We start from the raw sequence: 26596 nt of genomic DNA, 5'->3' as shown, positions 1-26596 counted from the left end.
AGGTCTCACGAGCTTGCTACAGTAGAACGAACCTGACATTCTCACCGGACAGTCAGCGAAACGCTGCTACTAACTTCGCAACTTCCTCGGCGAGTGAATCGTTGCTTCGTTTGCGTCTGCTTGGTTGTTTTTCCAAGACAGCATAGTGAAGATGTCAATTTACAGTCTTCGTTGCAAAAAAAAAAACACACAGATATATATATATATATATATATATATATATATATATATATAGAGAGAGAGAGAGAGACAGAGAGAGAGAGAGAGAGAGAGAGAGAGAGCGCGATGATTATGATTTGGGTTGAGGGGGCGCTCGACATCATGGTCATCAGCGCCCTGACGAAAAGTCAACATGCAAATCTCATGTCCCCATATGCGGAGCAGTTTATAACGTATTAAAGTTTGCCGCCCTTCCCTACCAGTTTAGGGATGAGGCCTGACAGTTCACAACATTTCATTACTCTTGTAACACTGGTATCGGTATCTGCGAGGATGGTGGGCGCACCTCCAGCGGGATCGAGAGCTGCCCTAATATCAGTACACAGGACACACGTAGCCACAATGTGTTGAACTGAACGCGGCATGCCACAAACTTTACAGAATGGTGGATCCTCCCGCCGGAGGAGGAAGCCATGTGTGAAAGGGCTATGCCCGATGCGCAGTCTGGTAAGCAAAACCTCCTTCCAGCAGCAAGGCTAACATGAAGTCCGTCAAGCCTTTGTGACCGATTTGAGCGACCGCAGTTTGTCTGTCTGTCTGTCACCTGCAACCATTCAGTCTCACACTGACGCATGATGCACCTGTCAGAAAATGAGATAATAGCGCGTAATGGGATGGGACACTGATGGACAGCACCATCCCAACATGCTTCTTTGGCAGCTTTGTCAGCCATGTCGTTATCCTGAATCCTAATGTGGCCATGTGCCCAGCAAAAGATCACCTCCTTGCCACGGTGTTGGAGTCGCAAAAGGAGTCATGGATGAACTGAATCAGCGGGTCTACCGGACACGGTTGGTGATGTGCCTGCAGCGGACTAAGAGTCGGAGCAGACAAGAAAACTTGTACGGTGATGTCTGTGAACCCTCTCCAGTGCCACCAGAATGCCATATAACTCTGCATCATAATTTGTAAATTGTTCTGGAAGATGCACTTTAAAAACCCTATCAGGGAAAACCGCAGAACAACCGAGCGCATTACCCTGCTGAGATTCACCTATACAAATAATGATAAAACTATGGTACATACATGAAATAGACGAAAACAAAGTTGTAAAAACCAAATCTGGAGCACAACTTTTCGTGTTCTGTGTCAAGCTTAAAATCACTTCGGGCCCTGAAGACACCAAGGCGGCAATGTGTTCCATCCCTGGGTGTGTATTTTCTTGTCCGAGAGATCCAGATCCTTGAGACAGTCTGTGACACGTATACCAAAAGGCTGGATCGCTTGGGGCCGATTCCTGAACAGTCGTTCGAAGGTGGGTTGGGCCACTGAACTAAACGCCAATGACTGAGGTGACGTAGAGATTTTCAGCGCCTGTCGAGCCGAAAGGATACGTCGCCGAATCCAGAGTGGTGGTTCACCAACCTCTGCACACAGACTCTGAAGCAGGCTGGTCCGAAAGGTTCCAGTCGATATCCGAATGCCCTCATGGTGGAAAGCATCTGACATCCGGAGGTAGGAAGGATGGTTCGATCCGTAGACCACACTGCCGTAGTCTAAGAGTGGTAGAGCAAATGCCCTATAAAACTACAGGAGGCGGAACCTGTCAGCTTACCATGTTTTTCTAACAGAATATCCGGGATAATGTTTTCTTACAGCGTCAAGGGAACAGGCATTATATATCCCATCATCAGTGCACATGGGGATCCAATGGAATGAACAAGCTTAAGATGCAGCCAGGAATGCCTGTGAAGGTGCCATTGGATCACACGTTGTTACCTCATACCTCACATGGAAGCTTACATGCCAGTGATTGAATGAATGGTAAAAAACTACGTTGTATGATACCTACTGCGAGGTCATAGCAGACATCACTCCAGTCATTCGGATGGAAAGAAGTGGACCCAACAGGAGTAAGAATAGAGCACTGTCCGGTAACACACGCCTCTCTAGCACAAGAAGAAGATGCTCCAGTTACAACCCACTACTGTACATCTCGACTGACTGCGCCCTGTGATCAGAGCAAACATTAGCCTGGATAGCGACGTAACATGTACTGCAGAGAAGAATTAGTTTAATGTGCAAATATGTTTTTAAATTTTGTATCTTACCTTGACTCCAAATCATACCACTGGGTGCAACTACAATGTGGTTCAGAACTGATGGTTAACCCATTCCTCCGTCTTGCTGTAACCATATTCCTCAAAGCAACTTTTTACAATTTTAACTTTTTAAGTTCCGTTAATAAGGGCTTTATATTTACTTATTTATTTTAGATTATTTTAGCATCTGTGTCATTACGGTCATGATCACCACGATTTAGTTTATTTTTTACTTGGAGAAACTTTTCATTAAATTTACTGGGCTTTTTTACAATGAACATGTGTGTCACTTGAGTCATGGCCCCCTTCTGGTTTAGTCCATTGTCTCCCCAAATCGTTTAAACACTCCACCACCCCCCCCCCCCTCCAATCTTGATACTGGGATAACACGTAGACATAAATTTCAGTCACTGTAACAAAGGTGTTGCCTCAACCTGTCTTGTTCCTCCAAGTTTCCCCAAACGATAGTGTCGACGAGATTCCCACACAATTACCGGGGTTAACGGTTTGACGTCAAGCCTATACTAGAGTCTGCACAAGATACGGTGGCCGATGCGCAATGACCAATTTTCGTCCAAGGCGTAGCGAGAGGTCATTCATGAGTTCTGAAGGGGAGGCCGACATTGCCACCTTATAGCCGGTCGGCGATACGCTACGACGACAAAATAGAGGCGCGCGCCCTGCAATCTTTCTCGAACGATTTTACAGTAACTATTTGCTAAAAAAAATCATTTTTGCTTTACTTTTAGCTTTATGGTCTGGTTCATTACAGTGTGCCCTTCATTTCGTTACTGGTCATAGCTAGTGTGATATTTACATGGAAGTAAGACAGTGCACGAAATTCGAAAAAAGTTTTCAATAAATAGGGGCCACTCTGATTTTGGGTTTGGTGTGTATTAGTAGTATGTTGCTGCGTATGAAATTTAGTTAACGTATTTGAATTTTTCTTTAGACTTGGATGAAGGTCTCTGTCACCAATCTCGAGAAAACTGATCTGACACAGCACACTCATTCGGGATCGCGACGCGTCAGCGATAAAGCCAGAGTGAAATATACAAAACATTTCTCATATTTCATGAACGGTTTGAGATATTGAAACGAGATTGACAAATGATAGCACGCGAAGAGAATAGTTTGCCAGGTGTTTATTATGCAAAACTTGATTAGCAACCGTGTTTTTCCACTAGCTACAGACTTTTTCAATGAAATAACTTAATTTTTAAGGATCATCGATAGCTGGTGAAAAGAGAAATGGTATGGGTTTTGGAACAGCGTAAGTGAAGACATTACACGCTTATTTTGTACCGAGGACGTACCTTTCCGTAAGACATTGACCTTCCTTTTCCTCGGGTTCTGACTTAATAAACCACTGTTTCAGAATTCTTTCACAATGGCGTCTACACAGTACGTTGGTCTCTCTCTCTCTCTCTCTCTCTCTCTCTCTCTCCCCCTCCCCCCCTCCCTCTCCCCCCCTCCCTCTCCCCTCCCACCCCCAGTCGCCTTCATCATTAGGGCTGGTTACCTATAATTGAGGTAAGGTTTTGTGGTACTGCTAGAATTAAGAAAGAACAGAACATTACACTTGTTGGCTTCAATAACATTAGCTTCACATTTAACCATCCAGCGTTGATACCGAAAATATCTGAAACCCAACTCGCATTTTTCTCACATGACACACTGAAAGCCTTGGGTCAGCGTAGTCAGATAGATGAAAAGTATTTCTCGATTTCCGAAAAGTATTTGATTCGATATCACATTTACGCTTATTATCGAAAGTACGATCATGTGGGATATAAACCATACTTCAACTGAATTGCGAATTTTTTAGTAAGGAACCCTCAGCAAGTTATCTTGGATGGAGAATCATCAGCAGATGTTGAGGTAACTTCAGGTGTACTCCAGGGAAGTGTGTTGGATCCCTTGTTGTTAATGTTCTATGTAAGTGACCTTCTGGACAATATTAATAGTAGCCTCAGCCTTTTCGTAGATGCGGTTATCTACAAAGAAGTATAATCTGAACAAAGCTGCAAAAATATTGTCAGATCTTGATAAATTTACGAATGTTGCAGAGATTGGCAATTTGCTTTGAATGTTCATAAATGTGAAATTGTGCGCTTCACAAAACGAAAAAAACTTGACACATATCATTATTACAATATCTGTGAGTCACAATTTGAAACGATCAACATCTGCAAATACTTGGAGTAACAGTAGCGGCACGAAATGGGACGTTCACGTAAGCTCAGTAGTGGGTAAAGCAGATAGACTTCTGTTTATTACTAGAACAGTAGGTAAATACAATTAGTCTGCAAAGGTGGTTGCTTACAAATCACTCGTGGGACCCACCCTAGAATATTGCTGAAGTGCTTGGGACCCACACCAAAAAGCGTCACAACAGGGGATACTGAACGTGTACGGAGAGGAGCAGCACGAATAGACACGGCCTTGTTTGACCCGCAAGAGCGGATGACAAAGATCCTGAAGAAACTGAACTTCCTGTCTCTTGAAGGTTGACGATAACTGCTCCGAGAAAGCCTTATGACTAGGAATATACTTACGTAAGTCCTTACGTATCGCTCCAGTAGCGTTCACGAAGACGAAGACAAGATTCTTCCTGCGCTCTATATAAGAACATAACTGGTAAAAGCCCTAATAACTGATACAATGGGATGTACTCTCTGCTATGCACAGTTGGGAAGTCGCAGTAGTCAAGCTTTAAGCTAGGAAATAACAGATCTCTCAACAATTTACTTCCATTGGAAGAGTCATAAAATAAAAAAGGGAAGAAAAACAAGGAAATTATCTCCATTCTGACGCAAAGATTAATGACAGGCAAATGTCAGGTTTCTTGAATGTTCTTCAGTTTGATTATATAGTATAATTGACAAAATCCATATCCCGGAGAAATTGCTACAGGAAGAAAATGTTATTAACGAACTAAATGTCTCAGGTAGTTCTCTAATTCGAACATAAAATAAAGGAAAGATGAAAGTGAAACCTGATTTGAGCACCACTGCCCACGACTAAGTTTTGGCCTATAGCAGGCTGCGTCCACGCTGCACCCTAGGACTTGGCTCATTTGAGAAGTTAATAATAGAGGAGGGCAGACAGTTTAACTAAAGGTTCCTAACAGTAGTTTAACTTTTTTTGGTCACGTACCTAAAGCATTGTGAGAGATAGAAGAGTAATTACCAGAACTGAGCGTAGGTCCAACGTGACAGTTAATGATGCAACTACAAAATAACACATTTGGCTTTATTCACTGCAGTCAAAAGAGCTATTACCTTTACACGGTTACGTATTTATATTAATTAGACCCATGTTTTGTTCGACGCAATCTGCTGAAAGTAGTCATGGAAACTACAGTCAGTCACGCGCTGAGAGGAGTTGGTCCAGTCAGTATGGACTACAAGGAAACTCTCTCTCTCTTTATGACGGAGTTATGACTGTGCATCGAATTCAGCTACACCTCTATCTTAGGTGGTACACTGCGGCTAGCACCTTCAAAGATACGAAACGTACGCCAGTATTCCGATAAGTGTGAACAACGATTCGACAAGACATAGGGTCATTTCTCAGAAACAAATCCTGTACTGTTTCAAAGATCTGACTAAAACAATGTTCCAATGGAAACTGCAAATTTTTCAATGAGGCAGTTGTTCCTCAGCTTCATGTGCAGCTTTGGGGATGCTGTAATGGCAGTCTAATGCAATATAATTAGTACGCCATTAACAACACATGTGCCGCGCAACTACCTCGTTGAAATGCTGCTAGTTTCCACAAAAGCATCGGACGTTACTCACGAGAACATTCAAACTTATTACGCCGGTAAAAGCCCTAACACACAAACGCTACAGTGCTCATCACACACAGGTAAACACTCTTCAGATTACTTAAATACGGGTAACGACAATGCTGATGATTGTAAATATCTTATCAAATTCCCTTACAGCAGTTTTAACTAACGCATCATTCAGCAACTATTAATAAAAAACTTACGACACTTTCACTGTAGAAAACAGCAGATGACTAGAGCTGTTGCTGATCGTACTCATTCTAACGGGAATTACGCCAATTCATTCCTGCGTAATACGCTTCGTTACTCATGGGCTTTCCTGCACGAACAAGAGGTAGTCGGTACTTATCATATTTTAACTTCGTTACTCTCTGTAAACTGTGTTTGTAACGAATAGGACTACCGAATACGTATTCAACTCTCATGCTTTTTTTTTGTCTAGCGCAATTCTGGCGCTAATTGGGAACGAGTCAGCAGTTACACATGATACTCTCACGGACGTTTCCTGTTCCCGTGAATTCTTTCTGTAAGTACGCTAGTCTGCTCACTGAACATACACGGCCTCATACGGAATAAAGTGTATCAGTTCCAGAAACTAATTGTTCAGCATCCTGATAATAGCAATACTATTGATATAGTAATTGTAATTTAGGTACATTTGACTCGAAGTCCTAACTCTCCCGTGGTAGTCAAAAGGACAAACGAATTGGAAGCCACAGGTTCATAACACGTTCAGGTTCACCCGTAGCAGAAAGAAGAGCAGGAGAAAATAACAATGAAGGGTGCCCAGAGCGAAGGCTCTGTGTACTGCGTGTACCGAAAGATTAATATTTTCTGAACGTCTTTAAGACTGTTCTATTAGGGAGATCTTGCGACTTATAAGACCGCAATACACCCGCTGGTACACTGCTTAATATTTCCGGTGGGTGCCTTAGTATCGAGCACTCTAACATTATTTAAACTTGCTGATTCATTTTATGCCAAGCCGGCCGAAGTGGCCGTGCGGTTAAAGGCGCTGCAGTCTGGAACCGCAAGACCGCTACGGTCGCAGGTTCGAATCCTGCCTCGGGCATGGATGTTTGTGATGTCCTTAGGTTAGTAAGGTTTAACTAGTTCTAAGTTCTAGGGGACTAATGACCGCAGCAGTTGAGTCCCATAGTGCTCAGAGCCATTTGAACCATTTGATTTATGCCAACCATTTGCTTTTACTATCCACCGTCGAAGCATTTGTTTTTAGATGCGCTTCTATACTCTGCAAGCCTCCTGGCGAAGTTTACTTTGTGTACCAGTCACTTCCCTCCTTCCCAGTTCCAGTAGCAAATGGTTCGCGGGAAGAACGAATGCCGGTAAGCTTCCGTGTGCGCTCTAATCATCCTGATCTTATCTTCGGAATCTTTTGGCGAGATAAACGTATCTGTTGACTCTTCTAGGAACGTACGCTCTCGCAATTTTAAAAGTGACCCATCTAGCGCGGTGACATAATTCATGGGATACCTCCCAACATCGTGTTGGACTTCCTTTTGCCCGGCAAAAGTACAGCAACTCGACGGGGCATGGACTCAAGTGGTTTGGAGTCTCCTACAGAAATATCGGACCATGGTGCTTCTACAGCCATCCATAATTGCGGAAGTGTGGCAGGTGCAGGATTTTGTGCACCAATTGACATCTCGATTACGTCCAATAAATGTTCGATGGAGTTCATATCGAGTGATCTGGGTGGTCAAATCTGCCGTTCGAATTGTCCCGTATGATCTTTAAAGTAGTGGCCAACAAATGTGATCCGGTGACATGGCGCATTACAATCCATAAAAATTCCATCGTCGTTTGGGAACATGAGGTCCATGAATGGCTGCAAATGGTCTCCAAGTTTCAGAACATAACCACTTCCAGACAACGATCGGTTCTCTTGGATCAGAGTACCCAGTCCATTCCAAGTAAACAGACCACACCATTATGGAACCGCCACAAGTTCGCACAATACCTTGTTGACAACTCGGGTCCACGGTTTCGTGGGTTTTGCGCGCTGTCTTAACGGATACGATACATCCCACATTGATATCTGCGGTTATTTAACGCAGTGTTGCTAGTGTGTAAAGACTGACAACTTTTATGCAAATGCCTCTGCTCTCTTTCTTTAGGTGAAGGCCATCGGCCACTGCGTTGTTAGTCATGACATGTAATACCTGAAATTTAGTATTCTCGGCACACTCTTAATACCATGGATCTCGGAATATCGAATTCCCATGCGTCTAGCTCCAACTACCTCTTCGCGTTCAAGGTCTTAATTCCCGTCATGCGGCCATAATCACGACAGAAATTTTTTCACATGAATCACCTGAGTACAAATGACAGCTCCGCCAATGCACTGCGATTTTATGCCTTATGTACGCAATACTACCGCCATCTGTGTGTGCACACATCGCTATCCTGTACCTTGTATCATCTCAGTGTAATATGATGAATAACGCCTCTCTCCCGTTGTCTGCACTGGAGTTGGTTAATGACGTTTTCGTGATTATTAAGTGAATCTGTAACGAAATGCGCTGTTCTTTTCTGTTTCCTCTGTCAATCCTATCTGGTACGGATCCCATACTAACGAGCAACAATCAGTTATTGGTCGAACGAGGGTTTCGTAAGGTACCTCCTTCCTGCAATTAGTTTTATGTGGAGGTCACACTTTAAATCGCTCCGTACCCCTACTCCCAGAAACTCTTCGAACTTATCACACAGCTGATCTCATATTTCGTGCGCTCTTCATTTACTCATACGCAATTAGTGATGAACTTTATCGAACACCAAGGAAAACTGTATCAACGGGAGCCGTTATCTCACGGGCGAGCAGAGCGAGCTGGGTTTCACATGATCATTCTTTCGGAACCCATGGTGATTGCTCCAGACGAGAATTTTGATCTCCAAAAATGTCATAATATGCGAGTATAAAACTTGTTCCGAAATTCTACAACAGATCAGCTATGGAGATACAGGTCTATATTTTGTGCGCCCGTTCGGCGACCTTTCTTCAATTCGGTTGTGTCTTGCTCTTTTTTTTTCCCAATGACTGGGAATGTTTCGCCCCTCCAGCGACTTACGGTACAGTTCTGCTACAATGTGAGCAAGTTCTTTCGCATAATGTTTACAGGACGATATTGGTATCCCACCAGGTCCAGTGGCCTTTCCTCTGTTGATCATTATATTCATTCCTGACTGAACTTATGATTATTGATGGGGGGAGGGGGGGGGGGGAGGAAGACAAAATGTGAGACAAGAGGACGAAGTTTGAGGATCATTTAGCGAATCAGTTGCCTGTGAGCCCTAACACATTTCTGCATAGCATTTGCAAGGTCACGATATTTACTGTTTGAAATAAAGTTGGCTATGGCTCCCCTGAATATTACCAACTGAAGTATCACAGCAGTGTTTCAAAAGGCTGTCACCAATGTACCGAAAAACACCTGCGTATTTGTGTAGAGTCTTTACGAAATTCAAGAGATCTACCTTTGTATGAAGTGCTGATATGATCACTTCGTAACGGTCGACCAACGGCGCACGAAGGTTTGTGCCTCCTGGCTGCATTCTATCGCTGATCAGTTATTTCTTCTTTATGTAGTGGTTATTTGTCTGTGTTGACTTGCTCACAGATAAAACTGTTATTTGAAACTTCCTGGCAGATTAAAACTGTGCCGGACCGAGACTCGAACTCGGGACCTTTGCCTTCCGCGGGCAAAAGCCAGGAAGTTTCGTATCAGTGCACACTCCGCTGCAGAGTGACAATTTCATTCTGAAAATTTGTTATAACCGGTCCGGATTATAATAAGAATAGAGATTACTTCTAAGTTGCCGTAGATACGGCATTTGTAATCGCCAAAGCGTTTATTTTTAAGAAATGGCAACATTCTTTCGGACGGCTTTTAGGTGGACAGAATATATAATCTGCTTGTTTTCGTTGTGTTAATAATAGTGCCTTCGAAAGTGTCTCAGATCAGCCGATAAAGAGTTGCCAAGTCCCAACGCTGTCTTTGGCAACATGGCTTGACCTCGAAACATCCGGTTAATGTGCATCTACTAGCAAATAGTGCCAATGATTGCAAGTTACTTCAGACGGTGTGTATGTCTGTGCCGAACGTGAAATTTTTGTACCCGACAGAAGCAAATGATATTCATAGCACACGAGATTACTATGAGGGACGATCAGAAAAATTCCGTTTGCAACGTATATGCAACACAGCGCGACTCCAATAAGGGAACATAAGCGCATGTAGGCAAGGGGGTTAGTGTGGCCTTCGAACAGAATCTTTCTGATCGTCCCTTACAGTTCTGCATAGCCTCTTGTTAGTAGCCGTGCGGTCGAACGCACTGCTTTCTGGGCGGGAAGGCGTGCCGGTCCCCGGCACGAATCCGCCCGGCGGATTACTGTCGAAGACCCGTGTGCCGACCAGTCTGTGGATGGTTTTTAAGGGGGTTTTCAATCTGCCTCGGCGAATGCGGCCTGGTTTCCCCTTATTCCACTTCAGTTACACTATGTCGGTGATTGCTGCGCAAACACTTTCTCCACGTACGCGTACACCATACATACCCTACCACGCAAATATTGGAATTACACTCGTCTGTTGTGAGATGTTCCCGGGGGGTCCACTGGGGGCCGAAACGCACAAGCTCTGTCATCTGGCCCCTAGCAGCCAATACAGCGGTCGGGTACAGCGTCTTTGCGTGTGTTCACATTTCCGCTTAGGTGAAATATCGATTCATCACTGAAGACAACACGATCCAGACAATCCTAATCGTCATGCAGCAACATTTCGCTTGCAAAGATACACGTACACTCTAGTGTGTAGGCTTTACAGTTGTAACAACTGCAAACGATAAGGACGTAGTTGTGTCTTCTTAAAAGTCTCCACACATATGTCTGAAAGTACAGTACTAACTCATGAATCGCCTTCTGAACTTATTTCTAGGGGCTACACACGCAATACTCACTCCTCAACACGGTCTTCACTCACTCTTGGTCCTTCCATACTCTTCCCCTTGCGCAAACAAAACCGTTTAAGTTGCTCTTTCATTTGGTGTATATTTATAATCGTAAATTCAATGGCATAAATGCTGTGAAGCGTTAAAACACGTGAATTTATTTTGGAACACCCTGTATTTTGGACTGGCTAGAGGGGTGAAACCGAAAGCCAATGCAAAACATGAGAACGGGGGTCTTAAGGAGTTTCCAAGCTACAGAGACCGGAAACGATTGTCCCGACCTGTCAACGACCGTCGGTTTTAAGGACCATCTGTTTTAAGACAGACAGGAACTGCTGTGTTCAGTGAATGGAGGTTCATCTCAACCTGTTTCCGAGAGAGCATTGTCAAGGGAACTACATGCAATGGACATCTACAGTCGGGTTTTCGCAAATGGCCGTTGCTTAACAGCGGCACATAAAGCAGCACATGTTCAATCGATCAAACAGACGAACTGGTCACTACATGATTAAGTGTGAAAGGTGGTTCCACAGGTCGCGTTTTAGCCTCTTTTTAAACAACCAAGGTGCGGACTGCACCGACGCCCAAGAATCGTGTAACACGCTGTATGTTTATTCAGGCCGGATGTTGGTTGGGAGGGGGAGGAGGATATCGTTACTACCAATGGTTGAATATATTAATTCCGGTTACCGTGAATTTTAAACAGAATGTTTAATTTACCCATCTCGGTGACAAAGTGCTGCCCTTTCTTATACACGTTCATTGTGAGTATGTTAGCCGGCCGCTGTAGCCGAGCGGTTCTAGGCGTTCCAGTCCGGAACCGCGCTGCTGTTACGGTCGCAGGTTCGCCTCGGAAAAGGATGTGTATGAGGTCCTTAGGTAAGTTAGGTTTAAGTAGTTCTACGTCTAGGGGACCGATGACCTCAGATGTTAAGTCCCATAGTGCTTAAAGCCATTTGAACCATTTTGTGAGTATGTTCTGTATACTCCTGTCGTCTAGAAATCGATAGCCTTGCTCACAAAGCTGTGGACGTAAGTTCCTGTTTCACGAACTGTCACGAGGAGGCCCTTGAGTGCGAGATCGCAAGTTCAATCTTTAGTAAGGCTCATTTGAAAGTATTGTGCTAAAAGTGATGACAGGAAAAATATTAGTTAGGCATGTGTTCCAGCACGCTTCAGAAAATGAGTGTTCGGGAGGTGCAGTGATCAACCCTCTATGATGTGTGTATATTATACTTCACAAAGTGGACATCGTCAACATTCAAGGGATGTTCGAAACAAACCATTAACTTGCACCCTGAACACCAAATGAAAAATGGCGCACCACAGTGTTCACAAAGGTTGGCGCCATCAAGATCGAAGGCGAACTCCTGGGAATTAAAACCGTGCAGGACGTTCAACTAAGTATCCACTCTTAAGGAATAGATATAGAATCCTGTTGTTGTAACGGGGTGATCCGAACATACGGAATGTGATGGCAAGTTACCCAATACGATACAGCCTGTCATGGAGCTTATTGTGAAACTGGCTATCCATTAAGGCGTAGCTGCAGATAAAATATGTTTTACAGACACGAAAAGATCAGCATCCAGAGGCTGAGTTTGTCCAGTGATTCCAGGCAGTATGAACTGCGATGTCACACGCTTTTCAGGAGGGATAGATAGTTTGCTCTAGGTGAGTATGAGTTTTATACGCATACCAGGAATCAAGTAAAGTTATTTTGACCAGCTATTCGCCAAAAGCGATGTTCATACAGTAGTTGTACTTCTCTTACAACCATTGTGGTACTCCTGTTTGTTGTGACGTTAAGTATTCCCTACTGTCCTTTCAAGGTAATACGAAACACCGCCAACTTCTCGCAGCACAATAAATAACTTTTCAACCAATTTACAATCCAGATTAACAGTCGGCATAATTGTATAGGAATGCGTTACGGATCAGATGTTAGAGGTATAAGGAGATTTATATTACGATCAACTAATTTCCAGGGTTCCTTTCATATGCATTTCCTCTTCGAATCCAGATTGGTCGGAGTTGAAAATAAATTCTTTACTGAACGACGGGTAAGTTTATCTCATTTCAAATTTTCGGGCCGATTCCGCAATTTGCTGTGTATCATCAGCTTGACGCTTTGTTTGAAATTTCGTTATCGTACGTCTTCCAACACTGTAGCACTGTATGAAGTTACACACCCATTCACTGCTTCCCTTGAAATTACTGTAACGTAGCGCGCAGTTTGATGTACATAACATAGGTCACTATCATTGACATCCTGTAAATGGAATCGAGCATCCTTGAAACGTGCAAAAACCAGTTTTTGTAACAAGTGCGCCGTATCTTTGCTTAAATATCCGTAGTTTTTCTTATGCACTACACAGTTGTATTACTGAAGACCTATTCGAAACCTGTTCATTATTGCTTTTTTAGTATGCTGCGCATGATCTACCATGTACGTCATTATGTTTAGTACCTGCTCCCTGGACAGCGATTGTCCTTTACAATGTTTCACTGGAGACATGTTTTGTGGCTCCCTGTCCGACAAGGATGATGAACTACATGTCTAGACACTTGTTTCCATATCGTTTATCAGTATCACTTTCACTTGTTTAGCTCGTATTGTGATCACTGTATTCCTCCTGTACATTATCTACAGAGTTGACGTATACGACACCATTGACTGCACTGACTAATCTTGCAGGAACGCTAATATTTCATCTGCCACTTTTTTCTCACTCTGAGAAATTCGTTGAGTTCCTATCCGACGAAAAGTCAACTTCAGCAATTGTTGTTGTAGATGTAATGCATGTTTGCTTTGTTTATCGTTGTCATTGCTCTGCTTTGTATCAACACCACCAGCTGTGTACCACTGTTGTGAGTTATTCGTCGACTAAGCCATTCAACTACGCTCCGCGGCCTCATGCTGTGTTCACCATGGGACACTTCCAGTCGCGCTCCATGATGCCATTAGCAGCCAATACTGTGGTTCCGTGGAAGACGATGTGTGGGGCATCGAACGCCGTAAACATCTTTGGCTTTTTGTGACTCCTCTCACTCAAGGGGTTCCTTCTGAGGCACGTATTGCGCCTCGACTGAACCACCCGATGTTAATCCCATAGAAACTGTTCTGTGCAATTTGAAAATGGTTTAAACGTAACGATCAACGTGCCCGCATTTTGGGAGGTGTACGGGACCTTATCACCAGTGAGTAGCTTCAGCCACATATGGCGAACCTGATGAAACTCGGACTATCTTCCTCGCCGAATTGAGGCTAGAGAAGATGTTGTACAATATTACCGTCATTTCTCCTGGAGGTGTCAAAAACCCACGCGCCCACTGCTCAGCAGTGAAAGAATGTTATAAAATTCATGTGTAGCGACGACCAATACCTGAAGTAAGGAATATTTTGCCAAGGGGCAGCCGTTATTTTTGTACCCCTAAAGATAAACACAGTGGTCGCTTGTTGCAGCTCCTCGGTTGTGTAACGTGCTGCGGAGGCGCTTTTGTTCTGGAAAAAAAGCTTCCTTTAATCTGTTCTGTTTACACACCCAAGCACGTGCTTCGGGTCGTCGACCGTGTCTTAAGTCAGCCTGAGGTTTTTCTTTCGCTGAACTTGCGGAGTATATTGCTGGCAGCAAGGCAACAACATAGCACAGCATAGATAAGACGTATTACTCGTGTACGGACTACTGTCCTAAACAATGCACAATCGCGCACAAAATGAAATACGAACACCTTTAACAAAGTGCCGTATTTGCATGAGGCGCTGAATGAGTATCGAAGAAGATTCAAAGCGCACTGATTTGAACGGAATAGGAACCAGATACTGTTCATGAATGGTCCGAGCCAGTAACAACGTTATTCATTTGCTGAAAGGCGTCTGTTTCAAGCATCTGAGGATGTGTGCAAGAACTCGTACCATACCAGGACGGCGCCGACGAGCGGAAGTCCTGCGGTTAACTATGAACATTCATTCCACCGTGGTCCTATTGTGGGCTTGTGGTAGGGTGTACGGTCCTTCTGGAGAATTGTCCATTGCGTTGAGCGTTGTGTGCCAGCTATGTGCCAATGTTGTCAGCAGTGGTCCTAGGAAAATGCAAATGTTAATTCTTCTGATTCTGAGCGGTAACATCATAGAAACCAACCGCCGCCAGACGAACAGAGACTGCTACGCTCTCTACGACCGCAGCACTAATTAGTAATAATATAGGTCGCTGGGAATCACTGGAATTATCAGAAGCTGTTGTATGGAAACCGGTTACAGCAAGGTTGATGCCTGGCAGTCTGTTTTCGGTGTGTCTATACGAGGCGCAGTTAGAGAGGCAAATCAGGCCAAGTTGTGTTTAGTGTCAGTGTTGCTCATTTACGACTGCGGCAAGTACTACTATTTAACCGACAGCGACGTACGGAATCAGCTTCGGCTTGGGTGCCATGAGTCATACCATAGAATGACGGCAAACCTGTAGTGTGTTGAGAGAACATATTGAATAGGGCAGATCAGCTACCCCATGCTCGAGCGACATCAGAAACCCTCCTCCCCAGAACACACACACACACACACACACACACACACACACACACACACACACACACACACACGACACGATCCGACACAACAACCGGGTTCCACTGTTGCTACAGGAAGATATAAAAGATACTTGGTTGTTGTCAAAGACAGTTGGTGTATGACTATGACCATGAGCATACACAGTGTACAATCCGAGCAATTGCAGATGTTCTTTTCCATTATCCGCTACTGTACATCAATTTCGACGTTGTATGTTGTATGTTAACCGTGGACCTCGAAACTACAGAGGAGCTCCGTCCCCGCCGCCGCAGTGATCCACAACCCCTCGACGACTACTACAGTCCACTTCACCTCTCCGCCGCCCCACACCGAACCGAGGGTTATAGTGCGAATCGGCCCCCGGTGACATTGTACATGGGCTACTTTGCATATTGACGAGTAATACATCTCTAAATGGAGTTGGTCCACGGTGACATTATTTACAGTTTACGCTATTATTGTATCTCGCGGGCCGCCTATCACGGAAACAGCTGAAGTAAATAATCAACAGTCTTCAAAGAAAGAACGTTCTTGAATCAGTAGTGACAATATCACCATGGGTCAATGCAACATAGTGAGCTATTATTAGGTCCACAACTTTGCTTCCGCCGTCTTTCAAAGGTGGCAGTAGCGGCAGGTTGTGGTGCAGGCGGTAGGTCGCGTCATACTGTAACCTTAGGCATTTGTGAACATCACGTCATCACAATATCAGTCGATTTGTGATTGCATCTTAAAGTTATTCTCGACTGCATATATATCAACTTATGAGCCCAATTTTCCTCATTTGCGGGTAGTTTTAATTTTCTGATTTAACATGAAGAAATCTGCTGCTGAACCTAAAAAAAGCTGGGTAAGACCTGTGCTGAGGCACCTGTTAGTGAAAGAACGTGCAGAGAATGGTTTCAACGCTTAATGGACGATGGGTTTGACCACAGAAAGACCATCGGCTACAATACAGCAATAGAAATGAGGTGATTTTGTAGGATGACAGTGCTCGACCTTATGTAGCAAAACCCATCAAACCATTCTTCGAAACCCATCAAACAATACTTCGAGACCCTGAAATGGGAAGTCCTATCCCACCCGCCGTATTCTTCAAACTTCGCTCCCTCTGACTACAACCTTTTTCGATCAATGGTACACGGCTTGACTGACCGGCACTTCTTAGTTTGTTTTTCACATTAAAGACCTGAACTTAAGAGTAAAAACGGCGGGAGCAAAGTTGTAGAACTAGTACTTGTCAAATTTAAAACAATTTTCTAAAAGTAGACCTAATGTGATTAATTTTTGTAATTTTTACGAAAGTCAAGTATTATATGATTTTGCAGAAATTTGGAAAGCAGTACGTGCATGATATTTTATATTGCAAAACCTTATGTTGCTAAGTTGAACGCAGCAAAGTTTCATGTTTATTAGCCTTTAAGCAACGGAATAATAAGAATCCTAAGTTGAAACTATATTCGGAGCGCAATTTTTTCACTTAATTTTCCTCAATTTATGTAACGTCATATCCCTTATTGGAAATCGAACTAACTGCTCTTGGGTGGTATGGGGGGGGGGGGGGGGAAGGGGGGGGGGGCGCCGGCTTAAAACACACTGTTTCGGAGTAGCCTCGCGGTCTAGGGCTCCTTGCACGGTTCGCGCGGCTCCCCCCGTCGAAGGTTCCAGTCCTCTCTCGGGTATGGGTGTATGTTCTCCTTAGATTGTATGTAAGCCTATGGACCGATGACCTAATAAGCAGTTTGGTCCCACAGGAACTTACCACAAATTTCCAACTTTCCACACTGTTTCGAACTAGACTAGTTTTGAAGCTTTGATAGAAAACGGTATTTGTAAAAGAAATGTCGAATATACCCTATTTTCAACTATTCAGAGAAATAGTTATTTTAATGAAAAATTTGTAGACTACTGGAAAATAGTACGTGAATGAAATTTTGTAATCCACATCCTTGTGCTACCGAGCTATTGCGTGTTAAGTTTCATTTCAGCATGCGTTTGCTTTACGAGGTAAGAATCTTAAGTTTACATTTTCTTTCGTGACACAATTATCACTCCCAACTTCGATTCAGATTATCTAGTATTGTTATCCCGCGTTCGATACTCAATTACACTGTTTTGCTGTTAAAATCATGGTGTTTTTACTAAGCCCAGTTGGGAAACTTTAATAGAAGACAGTTGTTTTTTTAAATATCAGGTCGAAAAAACCGTATTTTTAACTTTTATTTTTACAAAATCTTCAACTTTGCGCTAAATATGTTAAGAAAGGAGGAATTTCGATACCTCCTGCAGTCGGGCAATGAAAGAATTCATTGGTGACAAATGAAAATTTGTCCCAAGGCTGGATTGCAAATCCAGGACTGCTGCTTACTAGCCAGATGCGTTAACTATCTACGCCACCTTCGCACAGTGGTGAACACACCCGAGCAGAACTCCCTCCTAAATCCAAATTCCCATTTGCCGCACCTACTGAAGTAGTGACCCCTGGCCTTTTTTTCTCTTTTTTTGTCATCGCATCACGCGAAGTCCCGTTAACATAAGTGAAACTTTATATCTGAGAACCTTGTACTATCGGATTAGTATGAAGGCAAAAAAGGCGAGACTACATATCGGCCAGTATAGTTTCAACGAACGTTAGACTTTACCATTCTTCAACTGGAGTACGTGCGAATTTTCCTACAACATTTAAATGAAATCCGTGACGGTCGACAGGAAGGCCTCGGTGAGTTAACATTGGGATCATTAGGTAAGGACTGCGCGGCAGTTGTTTCGTGTGCACGGTTACAGTGAGATTACATATTCAATTTTTTTTCTCAGCTGTGTAGAACTTGAAAATACTCTTAATATTGCAAACCTCAACTTGTCTTAACTACAAAATTAATAAAAGCATAAAAGAGTCACTATTTTTCGTGAGTAAAGAAGCCAAAAAACCCACATCGTCAAGGAGTCCTCAAACGCTCAGTATTTACAGGGTGTTTGAAAAATGACCCGTATATTTGAAACGGCAATAAAACCTAAACGAGCAGCGATAGAAATACACCGTTTGTTGCAATATTCTTGGGACAACAGTACATTTTCTGGAGGACAAACTTTCGAAATTACAGTAGTTACAATTTTCAACAACAGATGGCGCTGCAAGTGATGTGAAAGATATAGAAGACAACGCAGTCTGTGGGTGCGCCATTCTGTACGTCGTCTTTCTGCTGTAAGCGTGTGCTGTTCACAACGTGCAAGTGTGCTGTAGACAACATGGTTTATTCCTTAGAACAGAGGATTTTTCTGGTGTTGGAATTCCACCGCCTAGAACACAGTGTTGTTGCAACAAGACGAAGTTTTCAACGGAGGTTTAATGTAACCAAAGGACCGGAAAGCGATACAATAAAGGATCTGTTTGAAAAATTTCAACGGACTGGGAACGTGACGGATGAACGTGCTGGAAAGGTAGGGCGACCGCGTACGGCAACCACAGAGGGCAACGCGCAGCTAGTACAGCAGGTGATCCAACAGCGGCCTCGGGTTTCCGTTCGCCGTGTTGCAGCTGCGGTCCAAATGACGCCAACGTCCACGTATCGTCTCATGCGCCAGAGTTTACACCTCTATCCATACAAAATTCAAACGCGGCAACCCCTCAGCGCCGCTACCATTGCTACACGAGAGACATTCGCTAACGATATAGTGCACAGGATTGATGACGGCGATATGCATGTGGGCAGCATTTGGATTACTGACGAAGCTTATTTTTACCTGGACGGCTTCGTCAATAAACATATGGGGAACCGAAAAGCCCCATGTTGCAGTCCCATCGTCCCTGCATCCTCAAAAAGTACTGGTCTGGGCCGCCATTTCTTCCAAAGGAATCATTGGCCCATTTTTCAGATCCGAAACGATTACTGCATCACGCTATCTGGACATTCTTCGTGAATTTGTGGCGGTACAAACTGCCTTAGACGACACTGCGAACACCTCGTGGTTTATGCAAGACGGTGCCCGGCCACATCGCACGGCCGACGTCTTTAATTTCCTGAATGAATATTTCGATGATCGTGTGATTGCTTTGGGCTATCGGAAACATACAGGAGGCGGCGTGGATTGGCCACCCTATTCGCCAGACATGAACCCCTGTGACTTCTTTCTGTGGGGACACTTGAAAGACCAGGTGTACCGCCAGAATCCAGAAACAATTGAACAGCTGAAGCAGTACATCTCATCTGCATGTGAAGCCATTCCGCCAGACACGTTGTCAAAGGTTTCGGGTAATTTCATTCAGAGACTACGCCATATTATTGCTACGCATGGTGGATATGTGGAAAATATCGTACTATAGAGTTTCCCAGACCGCAGCGCCATCTGCTGTTGAAAATTGTAACTACTGTAATTTCGAAAGTTTGTCTGCCTGAAAATGTACTGTTGTCCCAAGCATATTGCAACAAACGGTGTATTTCTATCGCTGCTCGTTTAGTTTTTATTGCCGTTTCAAATATACCGGTCATTTTTGAAACACCCTGTATTTCGCAATAATATTGTGTCAACATACTGCCCGAACTTGCGAGGCGAAGAGTGACAGTATTGCTGCGCACTATTTTTGCCCGCGAGGCATCAGTTAGAACTCTGCCTTCGTGACGAAGTAACGTAGAGCTCGCATGTATTGCAACTGCACTGGCTGGGTGCTGCTCATGAAAACTAAGAGGAAGGGGCGATGGGCGAAAAAGTGGCTTGGAAGCGTTTTACACACTGCCGTACTAACATGCTAACGGAAGTAATAGCAGAGCCGGATAATTATCGGAATTTTGTACGGGTAAACTACGAATATTTCAACGAATTTAAACTCGTTACACATTACATATACAGAAAGGATACTGTTCATATACTCGTCTAATTTCACTTTCGAGAATGTTGTAAACGATCCGTAACTTCAAAAAGATTAATATATATTATTGCACAAGATCGGTAGGTAGCGCCTGTATATGTTTCTGCGATGAATAATTAAACGTTCCGAAACGAACAACCAAGCAGTTTCAGTGGTATTCCCCTGCAATTCAAACATTTAGGTATTAAACATGTAATCAAACTACTTCCCTGACTTCGCTTGAATAGATGATTCGTTACCGTCTATCTTTCCTGATATTTTCATATGGCGCCACTAACATTCCGCAAACCTGGAAGTCTCTGCAGGAACTGCCGTCTATTACGCAGTATCAGACTTGCACGATACAATATATTGTGCAATATATCGAGGGATAGTCGACATTTTAAAAGCTCTGCAATCGCCTTCAGTATAACGCACAAACCTTCGACCCGCTCTCAGGGGTTAATATTTGTTGAAAGAGATTTCGGGACTGCAGACGGTCATCTTAAACTTCACCCCACGATATTTCAGATGTACACCTAAGAGCTTGCATATTTGAGGACGCTGTTCAGAAACACTGTTTACTCGGCCCGGCAAATTAACAGGGCATTCTCAGCTAAAACCAAGAACGAGGAAGTGGATAAAGAGGACAACGTGCCACAAAAATCTCTAGCTTTCTTTCCTTCGTTGGAAATATTTCCTTCAAAATAGCAAGAATCTTTAGATCGTGAGCAGAAAATCACTTTGACTGGATAATCGCTAAGATTTCGGACCTGCTGTGATCAGTGAAGGATGTGTTATTGCGGAATACAAAATACCTTGCCAGTGTGGTAGGGCCTGTAGGACAAACAACACGCACAATGGAAAGACATTGCACAGAACATAAACCCACAAATTTTGTTATGCAGTTGCGGAACATTGTATCTCCAACGGACATTCAATGGAGTATGACAAAACAATTATTGTCAAAGCATCTGTCTGGGTCTCCGTTATAAAATAATCCGTTGAAATACACATCGCGGAATATCTAATGAACCGTGACAGCGGCTGCCAGCTGGATAATGCGTGGAAACCCGTTATCTCTGAATTTGCTACAGACGAAGACGCCAGAATACTACGCTGACTGGCGAGCGGCAACGCCGAAGACAGCTGATCCTCGCAATTCCACCAGCGAGGGCGCTGCCGCCTGGCAGTATGTCCTCGTCACAGTGACTTGGCGCATGCGCGGCAATACTATCACCACGCTTATAATGCGGAGCAGAGAACGTCTTCGTCGGTCTTCGATGGCTGACTTGAAGCTGAATGGCCGGAGTACAGTTGAAATATCGTGGAGTGAAGTTTAGGCGGGGCTACTGCAATCCCGAAATCTCTTCAAACATTTAACTCGCTGGAAAATTTTTAAATTTCACATGGTTAATATTACTGTGCAATTAATATGTATTATGTGAGGTCACCTTAAACAAAATTTCGCCACCAATTTTCCCTACATCAGCCTTTACACACCTACCTGTGAACCACAGTGAAACGCACCGCAGAAGGTATTTAGCATAGTACCACATGTCAGGAGTTTATTCCCGTTACTGTCACATATGGAGTAGGGAAGTTGATTCTTCAAATGCCTCGGTGCGTGCTGTCACTCATCTTGTCTTCGTGGTCCCTACGGGAAGAATACGTACGAGAATGATGAGTATTTCTAGATTCTGCATTTGATGCACTGTTTCATTTATTAGGTACTTGCCACTTACACGAGTGAAGAAGTACAGGAAACGAAAACCAATTTCAAATTTTTATGTAATACCATACGAGAACAACTCAAGTCAGCTGTCCGTTGCATTTCGCAGAAAACTTGAGAAAACTAAAAACAATCATTTTAATCGAAGTTGATGCGCAGATAACGTTCAAGATTGCGTTTCGACTGGCAAGCCGTACCGCAGACAGATCCAAACAACTGACGGCACTATTAATTGTCGATGTGTTCCCAATAAGCTATAAAAGGTACGGAAAGGATTAGTACTCTCTTAAACTATAGTAATCTAAGTTTACGATGAAGCCTTCAATCAGCACGTAATTCAAAATAAATGAAAGCTAACGCCAATTAAATTATCTTCGGTCTCATCAACTTCAATAACCCAAACAAAGAAATCCTTTCGTTTCATTATGTGCAACTCTCTCAGTGTGTACTATTAACATGAATGAATAGGCTGACAATTAACGTAGTCCATAACAAAGTATTTTGAAACTCACCACATATTTAAGCTGTTACAAAAATATGAGCGCCCATCTTTGCTTCCGCTCAATTCAGTGCAGCCAGGAGAAGACAAACTATAGCAAAACATCTGCCTCTGCATTTTTCATTTCTTTTGAAACAACTGAATATTAGATGTCATCAGAGATACAACTGCTCAAGTAAGCGCATAATCGTCAGTAGGATAATGCTCGTGTCACAGTAATTCTCGCAAACGTTACGTCATTTTGACGTCGCGCGCAGTACTGATGACCGTATGACAGGCTATTTTATGACAAAGAAGAGTATGAGTATTATTGCTCCTCGATTCACTCGCAGTAATTTACGCTGTCCTCTTAGGTTCCTGCCTAACCAAATACACGGAAATCGCTGTATAATTATTTCCATTCTTCGTTCTCAGATCAGACTCATTGTATATAACATCCAATATTGCAGAACAACTTGTATTACATTCTTAAGAAAGTAACAGATCGTGCTAACAACGCTGGCGCGAGGAAAAAGAAAAAACCCACATATAACGGGGACGCGGAACGACAACTTTCGACTCCAGATGGCACGGCGTTATTCATTACGCTAGCACTTAACCATGCGATGTTTAACTCCGGTCTTGGTTATCATATTCTGCCTTGAAGGCTTGTATCGTTGACGCGCTGGTTCAAATGGCTCTGAGCACTATGGTACTTAACATCTGTGGTCATCAGTCCCCTAGAACTTAGAACTACTTAAACCTAACTAACCTAAGGACATCACACACATCCATGCCCGAGGCAGGATTCGAACCTGCGACCGTAGCAGTCGCGCGGTTCCGACGCGCAGGTAAGTGGCATTTGATGATAATAGTGATGTGTTTGTGATAGATATTCAATGTCCGGTATGCTGAAATGGCATACTGCAGAATATCAAAGAAGTGTGTTTCATTCTTAAGTTGTTAAAAAAATATGAAAAAAGAACTACTCCCCCAATAGGCCATGAAGGCCCAACGGTGCCGACCGGCCGCCGCGTCATCTTCGCCCATAGGCGGATATGGAGCGGCAGGTGGTCAGCACACCACTCTCCCTGCCGTATGTCAGTTTCCGGGACCGGAGCGGCTACTTCTCAATCAAGTAACTCCTAAGTTTGCCTCACAAGGGCTGAGTGCACCCCGCTTGCCAACAGCGCCCAGTAGACCGGATGGTCACCCATCTAAGTGCTTGCCCAACCCGACAGCGCTTAACTTCGGTGATCTGACGGGAACCGGTGTTACCACTGCGGCAAGGCCGTCAGCAATTTGTAAATTACTCACTATAACAACTCACACCTGGAAGAGTGCTCTTCTATGAAGGCATTAACCGTCGATAAGTGATTACGTGACATTTTAATATAGCAATAATTATTAATTATTCCAAGTATGACGTGCTTTTATACATCTCCGGTACGTGCGCATGAAATCTTGAGAGGCCTGTTTCGAAAGTTAACTTAAGTTGACAGCTGATCCTGCGGTCGTCGATACTGTATGCAATGTCAAAATGACGTCACGTTTGCGAGAATGATTGTGAAACGAGTGTTGCCCACAAAGAACTGAACACCAGAGTTTGCAGCGACATACCACAGCGGTGACGTTATCAACACGGCGATCTTGACGTAACTAAAACCTATGACGCATATCTCAGTAACTGCGACAAACGATTACGGCAAATTCATATAATACTATATTAGTGGCACGTCTTATAAGCGAAATACGAGGTAAAAAAGTAATCGTGACAATATTTTGCCGGCCGTTGTGGCTGAGCGGTTCTAGGCGCTTCAGTCCGGAACCGCGCTGCTGCTACGGTCGCAGGTTCGAATCCTGCCTCGCGCATGGATGTGTGTGATGTCCTGAGGTTGGTTAGGTTTAAGCAGTTCTAAGTGTAGGGGACTAATGACCTCAGATGTTAAGTCCCGTAGTGCGTAGAGCCATTTGAACCATTTTTGAGAATATTTTCATAACGGGATTAGGGTATGATATCGGAATTCCAGAGAAGGTGTACTCCAACGTAAGGAGTAATTATCCCAGAACACCGAGCGAGGTGGCGCAGTGGTTAGACACTGGACTCGCATTCGGGAGGACGACGGTTCAATCCCGCGTCCGGCCATCCTGATTTAGGTTTTCCGTGATTTCCCTAAATCGCTCCAGGCAAATGCCGGGATGGTTCCTTTGGAAGGGCACGGCCGACTTCCTTCCCCATCCTTTCCTAACCCGATGAGACCGATGACTCGATGTCTGGTCTCCTTCCGAAAACAACCCCCTATCCCAGAACAATAGGCACAGAAATAGTAACAGTTGACATCTTTATGAACGCTCTTATTTCTCAATACGTGGTGCATACAGGGGCGGTGTTTAGGTTGGTATACAATTCTTCAATTAAAATTAATTTTGACAGTGTCGCATTTTATACACGTGCACAGTTCAAGCGAAGAATGCAGTATACAGGTAGAGCTGTTGAAGTTTACTTTCTCCCGTGGTATAAAATGTCCAAGCATCACCACCTGTCAAAATATCTATGGTTGTCGAAGAAGTCACGTGGCTGCATTTCAGTAATTTATTAGAACTTTTACATTTAATCATTTAAGATATGGTGAGCACATGGACAGAATGTAGATTGCGACAGACTTGGACAGATATTAACGTATTAACCGAGTTTATGCTATCATATGAATTCCAAAATTTGGCGCAGCGCTCAAGTAGCTACAAAATGTTTTCATTGCAACTGATATTCCAGTTTATCTAAAAGCCATTTTTTCCATCGCGCAGCGAACGAGTCAACGGTACCATATTGACCACGGGTTCTATCCAAGTAGAGATATTTGATATTATAGATTTCATCATAAAGCTTTATATGCACCCTGCACTTAGTATGTCTGTCAGCCTACTGTACGAGCATCTTTCAAGTCGGGCGACTGCTGAATCCCCTTCCCCCCAAATCACTACACGGACCTCCCATATCCTGTTTACGGAAAGTGATTTTGCAATACCACTATCGGTCGGTCATGATTGCAGGCACTCCAAGATCAGTTCTGAAAATGTAGTTGTCTGATCTCCTGTTCACAATCGATATTCGCTCCCATATGAACGCTCTAACGTTTCCGAAACGTATTTGGGTTGCCAGTTTACTACTTGCTTTTAAAAATGAGGGCTAATCGGGAGGGAATGAGACAAGACAAACTTACATGCGCAAAGCCTGCTCTTCCCTCTTCGCAAACACCTTAATATCGTTTAATTCGCAGCAATTTTAGGTGTTGTCTTTGTTTCCGGCCTAACCACACCCTCGGAAATCGCCACACATTCAGAAGAAAAAACGGCCAAATGTTTGTGATGAATAAAAACACTACATATGACATTGCTGGTTCCAGAATCTATTACAAAGGCGCACCAGTTCATCACTTCAAAACATTCAACACTACTGACGACACAGGTTGCTTTATGTCCGCCTCCACAGCATGACATACAGCGAGAAATAATATAGGACTGACCAATAAGTTACCTAATTATTCTATTTGACTGGAGAGAAATAACAATGCGCTGGCTAAATCGAATACCGGAATAACTGATTTCCAGGCCACTCGTATAAAACCACTGACGAGCGGAAAAGCAGTGATGACCAGGCTACCCCATCTTCACTTGTAAACTCGTCAGCATAAATCGGGTGCCGACTAGCGTGAGAACGTAGCAAAGTGTGATTTTGAATAAAACCATCTCGGTTTTGAAGCCGCGTCAATTCGAATGACGGAGAAAGCCATCGAGTGCTACAGCATTTTATTCGAACTGATGGGGCTTGAAAACCGAGAATATTTTATCCAGACATGCCGTCGCGAAAGGAGGATAGAAATGATAAGTTTGTCTTCCCCTCTACACGACAGGAAGCCGCCTCAATCGCAGAATTTTCTTTTAAATCCGATACTGCTG

General features: G+C 43.6%; 1 protein-coding gene and 1 pseudogene across 3 annotated transcripts in view; both read right to left on the bottom strand.

Moving 5' to 3' along the window:
* Window positions 1–26596, bottom strand: part of LOC126465978 (kelch-like protein 26) — a 332331-nt gene that overhangs the window by 157880 nt on the left and 147855 nt on the right. The window lies entirely within an intron of this gene.
* Window positions 23821–23938, bottom strand: LOC126424767 (5S ribosomal RNA; annotated as a pseudogene).

Source organism: Schistocerca serialis, chromosome 1, assembly GCF_023864345.2.
Source record: "Schistocerca serialis cubense isolate TAMUIC-IGC-003099 chromosome 1, iqSchSeri2.2, whole genome shotgun sequence".
Classification (NCBI taxonomy): Eukaryota; Metazoa; Arthropoda; class Insecta; order Orthoptera; family Acrididae; genus Schistocerca; species Schistocerca serialis.
Note: the sequence above shows the minus strand (reverse complement) of the source record. Positions and strands in the feature narration are given on the sequence as shown.